Source organism: Ixodes scapularis, unplaced genomic scaffold (genome assembly GCF_016920785.2).
Source record: "Ixodes scapularis isolate PalLabHiFi unplaced genomic scaffold, ASM1692078v2 PGA_scaffold7__128_contigs__length_106722199, whole genome shotgun sequence".
In the NCBI taxonomy this organism is placed as follows: domain Eukaryota; kingdom Metazoa; phylum Arthropoda; class Arachnida; order Ixodida; family Ixodidae; genus Ixodes; species Ixodes scapularis.
The window spans coordinates 99374430-99382975 of record NW_024609882.1 but is presented as its reverse complement, the minus strand read 5'-3'; the positions used below and the strand labels follow the sequence as shown (position 1 = coordinate 99382975).

General features: G+C 41.9%; 1 long non-coding RNA gene across 2 annotated transcripts; it reads left to right on the top strand.

Annotated features, from left to right (window-relative positions):
• Window positions 1-916: 916 nt before the first annotated feature.
• Window positions 917-4930, top strand: LOC121833264. 2 transcript variants are annotated; one of them, XR_006076591.1, is made up of 4 exons: window positions 917-1142; window positions 4022-4172; window positions 4268-4368; window positions 4893-4930. It is a non-coding gene; the product is annotated as an uncharacterized LOC121833264 (long non-coding RNA). The 2 variants fall into 2 exon arrangements; XR_006076592.1 differs by lacking the exon at window positions 917-1142 and adding an exon at window positions 2088-2196 and having other exon boundaries at window positions 4893-4928.
• Window positions 4931-8546: the final 3616 nt, after the last annotated feature.

Here is an 8546-nt window from a genome sequence, read left to right as displayed (position 1 = left end):
TTGATAGGGGTGCCGTGTGTTTGTTTTCATATGCCCAGAAACTAGGTAAAGGTTATGTGCTTTAACCATTTCGTCGTTTACTCTGAGACTGGGGGGTTTTTGAAGAGCAGAAGTAACAGAAAAAACATACAGGTCTCCAGACCTGTCTGTTTTTTCTGTTACTTCTGCTCTTCAAAAACCCCCCAGTCTCAGGGTAAACGACGAAATGGTTGACTTCCACCAGCTAGCCTGTACTTTGACTCTTTTCTCGTTAATGTGTTTTAACATTTTTTCTGTGCTGATAGGCTTAAGGTTAGAATGAATTATATCTGTCAAGGCGTGGCGCAGTTTGTGTCTATTTGGAGAAGAGGTATCTGTGTGCATGCGTGCGTGCATGTTTGTTTGTTTGTTAGTTCGTTGGGGTAGAGAGAGGAGATGAAGAAGAGGAGGAGGGTGAGGGATCACGTCGAATCATTCAAATCGTTAACTCCGACAGTAATGAGGTAAGAAGGATACCTGCTAGTTACACCGGTTCGGTTTTGTGCCAAACTCAAATTGCGTTTTGCCGCGTAAATATTGCTACAATTTTTTTTTCATCAACAAAATTAATTTTGAGGCATGCCGTTGACAAATAGGACCCCTGTTTTCAATCCCAGTCCAGGTTATTCGCGACTCCAGCGAACTATAGATGGCGCGCTGCTCAGGCAAAATTGGGACGAAAGAAGGTCGTTTTCGTTGTTCAGTATGCGGACCATCACAAATTCCTGCACTGCAGCATAAAATCGGTGTTACATTTGAATGCAAAGCGATTTTTCGACCCTAGAAACGTTCGTCTACTCAGTGCGTAGGAAGGACCCGGTGGAATCATTAAAATAATTACTGGAAACAATGTATGTTTCTATGCTGCCTACGAGAACCAAGCAGCGATAGCAGACGACAGAGTCGGGACAACCTCCTCTCCTGAGCTTCTCGGCGCTGCCGCTACGCGGCGTCGATTTCGCTGGAGTCACGAATATTGCGCTGGCAAATTTCCTGTACATAGTGCTGCTTCAAAGATGAACTGAAGTTTATGTCTTCTATGTGTGCATTGGCAATGGCATGTGGCTCAACAAGACTTCACACACGAAAGTTCTCAAATAGAAGAGGGAATCAATGTTCATCCGGTAAGGTTTGGTAATTATCTCCGCCACAGATGGCCTCCTTGGCGAATTGTAACCGGCAGACCTTCAAACCGCACAAAGGCTAAGCAAAGCCACAACTGGATGCAGCAAGACTAAAAGCTTTATAATATACTGTAAGGACTATGGCTTTATAATAAGCCTTTTATAGCAAAACATACTGATCTGAAAAGCGTTGTTTGTGGTTATTTTAAAGTGGTATACGGAAACTTTGTCGTATTGTATTAATTCTGGTTCACTGCACAGTTGAAAGAATTGTCTTCGTTTGCTGCCAGAGAAATATAGCTTGCGATGAACTAAATCAAAGTTATGACTGCTGGTGTCATGTACATATTCAGAACTTTTTTTTATTAAAATAATTGTAATCAAGTGTTTTTATGGGTTTTAGCACTGTGATTAAGATACGTCAATGTGTTTTCTAAGAAAGACTACTAATTTGCAGTTTGTATCTTCTCCTAAAATATTTTGTAGATCTGAGCATGTATTCATACCTGAATATGTGCCAGGCATTCCCCAGTATGTGTATAATTGTTTACTAGGCCTGTAAGCTTCCCCACTACATCATTGCCGTTATGTTAACGCTTCCCAGCTATTATTCGAGAGAGATAAGTGTTTCTCATGATCAATTAGGTTGAGATTGTTTAGCGTTAATGCTTTTGAGTCCCCCATTTTTAATTCCTGACAGAGCGCTTCAAAGTCGGTTTATTTTTGGTTTGCCGCTATTTATCACCACAAGCAAAACATCACGCCACTGGGATTAACCCGAAGCTCACCTCATGATTAACGACGCTGCCGTCCACTGTCTTAAGGTGGGCCTACGTTCATGGGTACTTGTCTAGTGGTTCTGGAGTTGATGTTGCTGAGATAACTGAGACGCCGATTTCTACGATGGCCTCTGTCAGCATCATGGTCAATTACAGCTGGCCCACACCAGGCCAATCAACGTGCTGGCCCGAACCAGGCCAATCAACGTGCTGGCCCGAGCCCGGCCCGGGCCCACAGTCAAAAGTCCGAGCCCATCCCAGGCCTGGGCTTTCGGGTAAGCCCAAGCCCGTGCCCAGTGGTATAATCTTTAATCCAATCGCCATATTGAGATAAAGACGTCAAAATTCCTCAGTTTAAATGTCGGAAGTGCCTCAATAAGAGCAGGTATAAATATTAGTAGCAAATTTAATGATAAAAAAACTGCGCCGACTTTACTCAACAAGATTAACAGTTTAATCAAGCGTTTCGTCTCCCATGCGGGGAACATCATCAGTGAAACCTTCAAGCAGGAATGAGCGAAAAAACTTCAACAATCTTATTTAAGCAAGTCCGCATAAACATCGGGGGAGGGGGCCGCGGTTGGAGTTGCAAGCTGATGAGTCACTTCAGATGAACCATGATTCCACCAACCTTCGTGGACCCCACCTTTGTTCACACGCCAGAGTGGACGCATTCTCAAAGTCGAAACTGTGACCCGTATTCCAACAATGGTCTACGAGTTCCGTCTTCGCTGTATTTGTTTAGGCGAGTGCAGCGCTTCCAGCCTGTCTCCCCAATGTAGGATGTGTCACAGTCTAGACAGTTCACTTTATACACAACACCGCACTGGGACTCTGGGGGGGTGTAATCTTTAGGTTTAGAAATGAAGTCACATAGTTTATGGTGGGGTTTGAAAGCTGCGCGGATATTCAAAGGGGCGAGGGCCCTGCGAATGGACTCAAAAGCACCTCTCAAATAGGGTATTGTTGCCTGCCCTGTCCTAAGTTGTCCATTATCCTGACTTCTTTGTCCCATCTGTTTGTGCGTGTTATCAATAAAACGTTTCGGATAATTCCGCTTCATCAGCAGGTCAACAATAACAGCATCCTCAGAAGCGCGCAAGCCGCCTCGGTGGCTCCGAGGCGAGAGCGCTGGCCTACGGATCCCCATGTGGCAGAGGCTTATTGCGGAGCAGGCGCCGTGTAACCGAGCTTTCAGTTGCACGTCAAAAGATCCCCAGGTAGTCCAAATTAATCCTCAGTCCTCCGCTGGGGCGTGCCAGATGCCCGTCGTTGGTTTAGCACGTAAATCCCCCAAATTTGACTTTTTTCTCAGAAGCGCGCAATTGAGGATTAGAAGAAATGCGTTCGGACCGGTGTGGTAGGTTTTTTACGACAGCCCTTTTATGTTCGACAGAATGATGCGAGTTAAAGCTTAAGAGGTTGCCTGTATCACAGCTTTGCGGTACACTGTTGTATATAAGCGACCGGTACTATTTCGGAACACATTAACATACAGAAAAGGCTTTGCACCGTTCTGTTCAACTTCATGTGTGAATCGGATTGATGATTCAATGCTGTTTAAAGTTAAATGAAAGTCACAAAAGGGACATGGCAAAGGCCACGCACGGACAAGAGCGAAGACGGAACTCGTAGACCATTCTTGGAATACGGGACACAGTTTCGACTTTTGAGAATGCGTCCACTCTGGCGCTTGAACAAAGGTGGGGTCCAAGCAGGTTCGTAGAATCATGGTTCATCCGAAATGACTCATCAGCTTGTAACTCCAGCTGCGGCCCCCTCCTCAATGTGTATGCGGACTTGCTTAAATAGGACTGTTGAAGTTTCTTTCGCTAATTCCTGCTTCAAGGTTTCACCGACGATGTTTCCCACATGGGAGACGAAACGTTTGATTAAATTGTTAATCTTCTTGAGTAAGTCGGTGCAGTTTTTTTATCATTATGATTCCCGGCTTTTGGAATATTTTTGCAGCACATTTAATGAAGAAATTGATGCCGATAAACACCTGCCAAGGTTGACTAAAAATAAACAGAAACATACAATCAATAGTTATGATTGCACTAAGCGGTTGCTATGTGGATGTTTTTTTATGTTCGACAGCTCAGCAAAGTCTGTGGATCTGGTTATGCTTCCTGTACGAGACAGATCACGAAGCGGTTGCTGACTGACCAGTTGGGGCGAAAATTTTTGTGGGAAGGACGCAAGAGAAAGTTGACATTCAGGAACCTTCACCTTGCTGAGTGCATCATAAGTAAGTAATCTCTGGAACAGTAGTGCAGATCGCTTCACATGGAACCAGATTTATGGAATTGTTGGTGTCATACTTCTGTTGCTTTCTTTTATCAGATGCAGTGCAGAGCTGCCATAAATGTGAAGACTTCAAGGTAGAAACCATGGTCACGGATTAACTTCGCCACGCACCTGCCTGACATCAGTCATCTCAAATGGTAAGCTGGTCTTATTAAGCTGATGTTAGCACAAAAATCAAACTTTTCTAGAACAGTAAGTATGGTGTGCAATTTCTTCAAAGCATAATTTCTATATGAGAGTATTTGAATGCTTTAAATACACCTTTTTTGGTTTAATTTGAGAGCAAATACTACAGGTGTGATCAGTATTGAATAATTTTAAATAAAACAAATTTTGTTTGGAGTGTTTCTCTAAGGAAAAATTTCATTATGTAATAGTACCTTATTATGGATTAAAGAGAATGCATAGACAACGAATTTTAAGAACACTGATATTTGATGTAAATCTAACAAACAAAAGTTGGCAATACAGTACACACATCCAGCATGAATGTGCTTTAAAAACAAGGCATAAAATACTTGTGATTTATTTACATCAGTTCCAATTCTTGCATATTTGAGTCACTTCACTTTGAACTTCACTGTTTTATTAGTTTTGTTTCATAGAATGGTAAACCACTGCTCACATATCTTTAACGTAACATTTTTTCGTTGCTTTTCAGGAACATTCTGCACCACAGGAGATAGAGATGTGAACTGCCTTAAGTGGGCCTTGAATGTGCTGAGCTTTTTATTATGTTTATCAGACATTTTTTTTAAGCAAAGTATCCTGCATTGTTCAGTAAGTATTTTTATTTATTTATTTTATTTATGACATACTGCGGACCTAAATGGTCCAAGCAGGAGTGAATACAGATCGTAAAATACACGACAAAAAACAGTCTTCAACAAAAAATATCAAAAAAGGCCACTGGGTTAAAATATACAGTAAATAACAAATGCAAAAATACAGGACAAGAAGCCTCCAAGAGCAAGATACACATTACCAGTAAAAAACCTATACGGTCATGAGGTAGGAAGAAGGAAGTGACTCAATGGGCAGGGAATTCCAGTCATTGATTGTTCTTGGAAAAAAGGAAAATTTGAAAAGATTGGTGCGAGCAAAGTACGGAGTCAGTGAATGTGGTTTGTGATGTCTGGTCTGTCTCGTAGCAATGGGTTTTAGATATGCATGGCGATTAATAGATAGCTTATCATTTGCAAGAAGAAACAGAAACTTTAGCCTTGCTATTTGCCTTCGTTCCTGCAACAATTCAATTTTGTTTTTCTGCATTAGAGAGGAGGGAGAATCTGATCGCTTGAACTTATCGTAAATGAATCTGACTGCCCGTCTTTGAACCCTTTCCAATTTATTTATGTCTTTTTTGGTAAAGGGATCCCATACAACGCTGGCGTATTCCAGTTTAGGTCTCACAAGCGTGTTGAACGCTAACAATTTTACGTTAGGGGGTGTATTTTTCAACTTGTGTCTAATGAGGCCTAGCTTTCTAAAAGCAGCAGATGTAATGTTGTCGATGTGTCTTGACCAGCCCAAATGACTATCAATTGTCAGCCCTAGATACTTGTAATGGTCTACCTCAGAGACGTTATAATCTTTTATTTTGTACTGAAAGGAGAGGTACTTCTTTTTGTTTGTGATTCTAAGAAAGACAGTTTTCTCGAGATTCAATTTCATTTTCCATTGGTAGCACCAGTCTTGTAAAGAGTTTAAGCTTGAGTTAAGTGCGAGTTGGTCATTAGTACACAAAACATCTTTGAACAATACACAATCGTCCGCAAATAAACGAATGTTCACTCCTGGGTCCACAACAGAAACAATATCATTGACGTATATCAAGAACAATAGTGGCCCAAGGACACTTCCCTGGGGTACACCGGAAGTCACATCAAGCATCTCTGAGCAACCAGAACCAACCTCGACATACTGTCTACGACCATGTAGATAGGATCCGATCCATTTAACGATGGCTGAGTCAAGACCAATACTTTCCAATATAAAAAGCAGTTTACCATGTGGCACTCTGTCAAATGCCTTGCTGAAGTCTATGAATACGGCATCTATCTGACCAGATTTATCCAAAGTGGAGGCAAATTCGTGCACCGTGGTGACTAACTGTGTCACTGTTGAATAGCCCTTTCGAAATCCATGTTGAAACTCGGTTATTAAGTTATTTTTATCAATGAAGTCAGTTACCATATTTGAAATTATATGTTCTAGTAACTTACACGATGTACACGTAAGCGAGATTGGCCTGTAGTTGCTCAGAGATAAGTGGTCTCCTTTTTTAAACACCGGCACAACACGTGCTAAGAGCCAATCATTCGGCAGAACTCCCGATAAAAATGACGTGCGGAATATCACTGTTAAGAAGTGTGCTAAGGGTTCCGCGAAACGACGCAGAAAGGCATTGGGTATCTTATCAGGCCCAGGTGACTTTTTCGTTTTCAAGTTCAATAACATGGAAAATACTCCTGCAAGCGATATGCAATCAGCATTCAGGTAGGACCGCTCATGATTTTCACACTCGTACGTTTCAGCGTCAGAAAAAACTGACTGAAAGTATCCATTAAAATGACGAGCGATCACTATGGTGTCATCAATCACTGTACTGTCAACACATATTTGGTCGATGGGTTTTCTTTTGTTGCTTAGGTAGCTCCAAAACTTCTGAGGGTCGTTTTTAATAAAATTAGGCAGAGTATTAGAAAAATAATAATCACGAGACTGCTGAACGTGCCGTCCTAGCTCGTCCTGCATGTCCTGAAGGCGACCGTTCTTTCTACGTTTAGTTTTTTTAAGGCGTTTAATCCTTCGCTTTAAGTGAATTATTTTCCGATTCACCCAGGGGTGAGCCCTATTAACACGCTTTTTCTTACTGGGGACAAAGTTATCCAAACAGTAGTTGCAAATAACCTTAAATTTGTTCCATAAAACTTGCACGTCTGAGTCGTTAAAACTATCAAGTGCCAAATCCAGATAGTCCAGAATACACTCATCATTGGACTTTGAGAAGTCTTTAATTTTCTTAACTACACTTTTCCGTTCAGGTGACTCTTTCGCTGAAGTACAACAGAAATAAACAAGTTTATGATCCGAGATCCCCCTCTCGACACTGACCGTATAATCAGATAAGCATCTACTAACAAAAACGAGATCAAGGATAGAGCAGCTCGAGCCCTGCTCTCGCGTGTTTTCGGTTACAACCTGCTGTAGATCATAGGCAAACATAGTGTCAAGAACAATCTCACTGTCCTGACATGAGTTAGCGGACAAATTGGCCCAATCAAAACCCGGAAGGTTGAAGTCCCCAACAACTGCAAGTTTATTGTTCCTGTATGAGGATATGTGGTTGTACAGTTGGTTTAGGAAGTCTGGTTGAGAATTGGGAGGTCTATAAACAGCGTACAAGATAATTGTGTTACCCCAGCAATTCAGCTTTAAACATAAGCTTTCATGCTCTTCAATCTGATCTAGAAGCGCGGCATGAATATTATCTTTCAGTATTACAGCAACCCCCCCCGCCACGCGATGGGCGGTCTCTGCGGAATATGCTGTAGGATGGTGGAATGATACTATCATTATTAATGTCCTCGTGCAACCATGTTTCCGTTATTACCGTAATATGGGGATCATAATTCAATAAGAGAAGTTCCAGTTGGTTAACCTTGTTCACAATGCTCCGTGCGTTTATGTTTAAAATGCGGAGTTGCTTTGATTCTGGAGTACATGGGCGTCATTCATGCGAACGTGGTTGTAATTGTGGCAGCTGAACACGGGAGTTTGCGACGTCATCCCAGATATACCAGTCATCATTTATACGAAGCTTGTCATGTACCAAAAACACTTTTTTCCCTTGGTCCTTATCGGTCTTAGCGCTCAACCAAAGTGCCCGACGTTTTGCTAACGTGCTTGGTGAATAGTCGTTGCAAATGGATATCCGTGTATTTTTTAATTTTTTGGCATTGCGAAGTATTGCTTGTTTTTCGTTATAGTCCTGAAAGAACAAGATGACAGGCCTTTTGTCACTAGGTTTACCGAGCCTGTGAATCCCTGAAATGGAAGTGCAAGTTACACCTAGTATGCCATTCAGGACCTCTGTGATCACTTTACTCTTAAGCTGTGCTTCCGTTTCATCTTCTGTTTCTGCTATCCCGTAAACGACTAGATTTGATCGACGGCTCCGATCCTCGAGATCTGTAATTTTCTGAGTTTCAAAAAGAACAGTCCTTTCAAGATTTACGAGGCTACTTTCCAGCGCCTGAACTCGTTCCGTTTTCTGCCTGAGCTCGTGAAGAATTTGGTCAAATTCAACAAA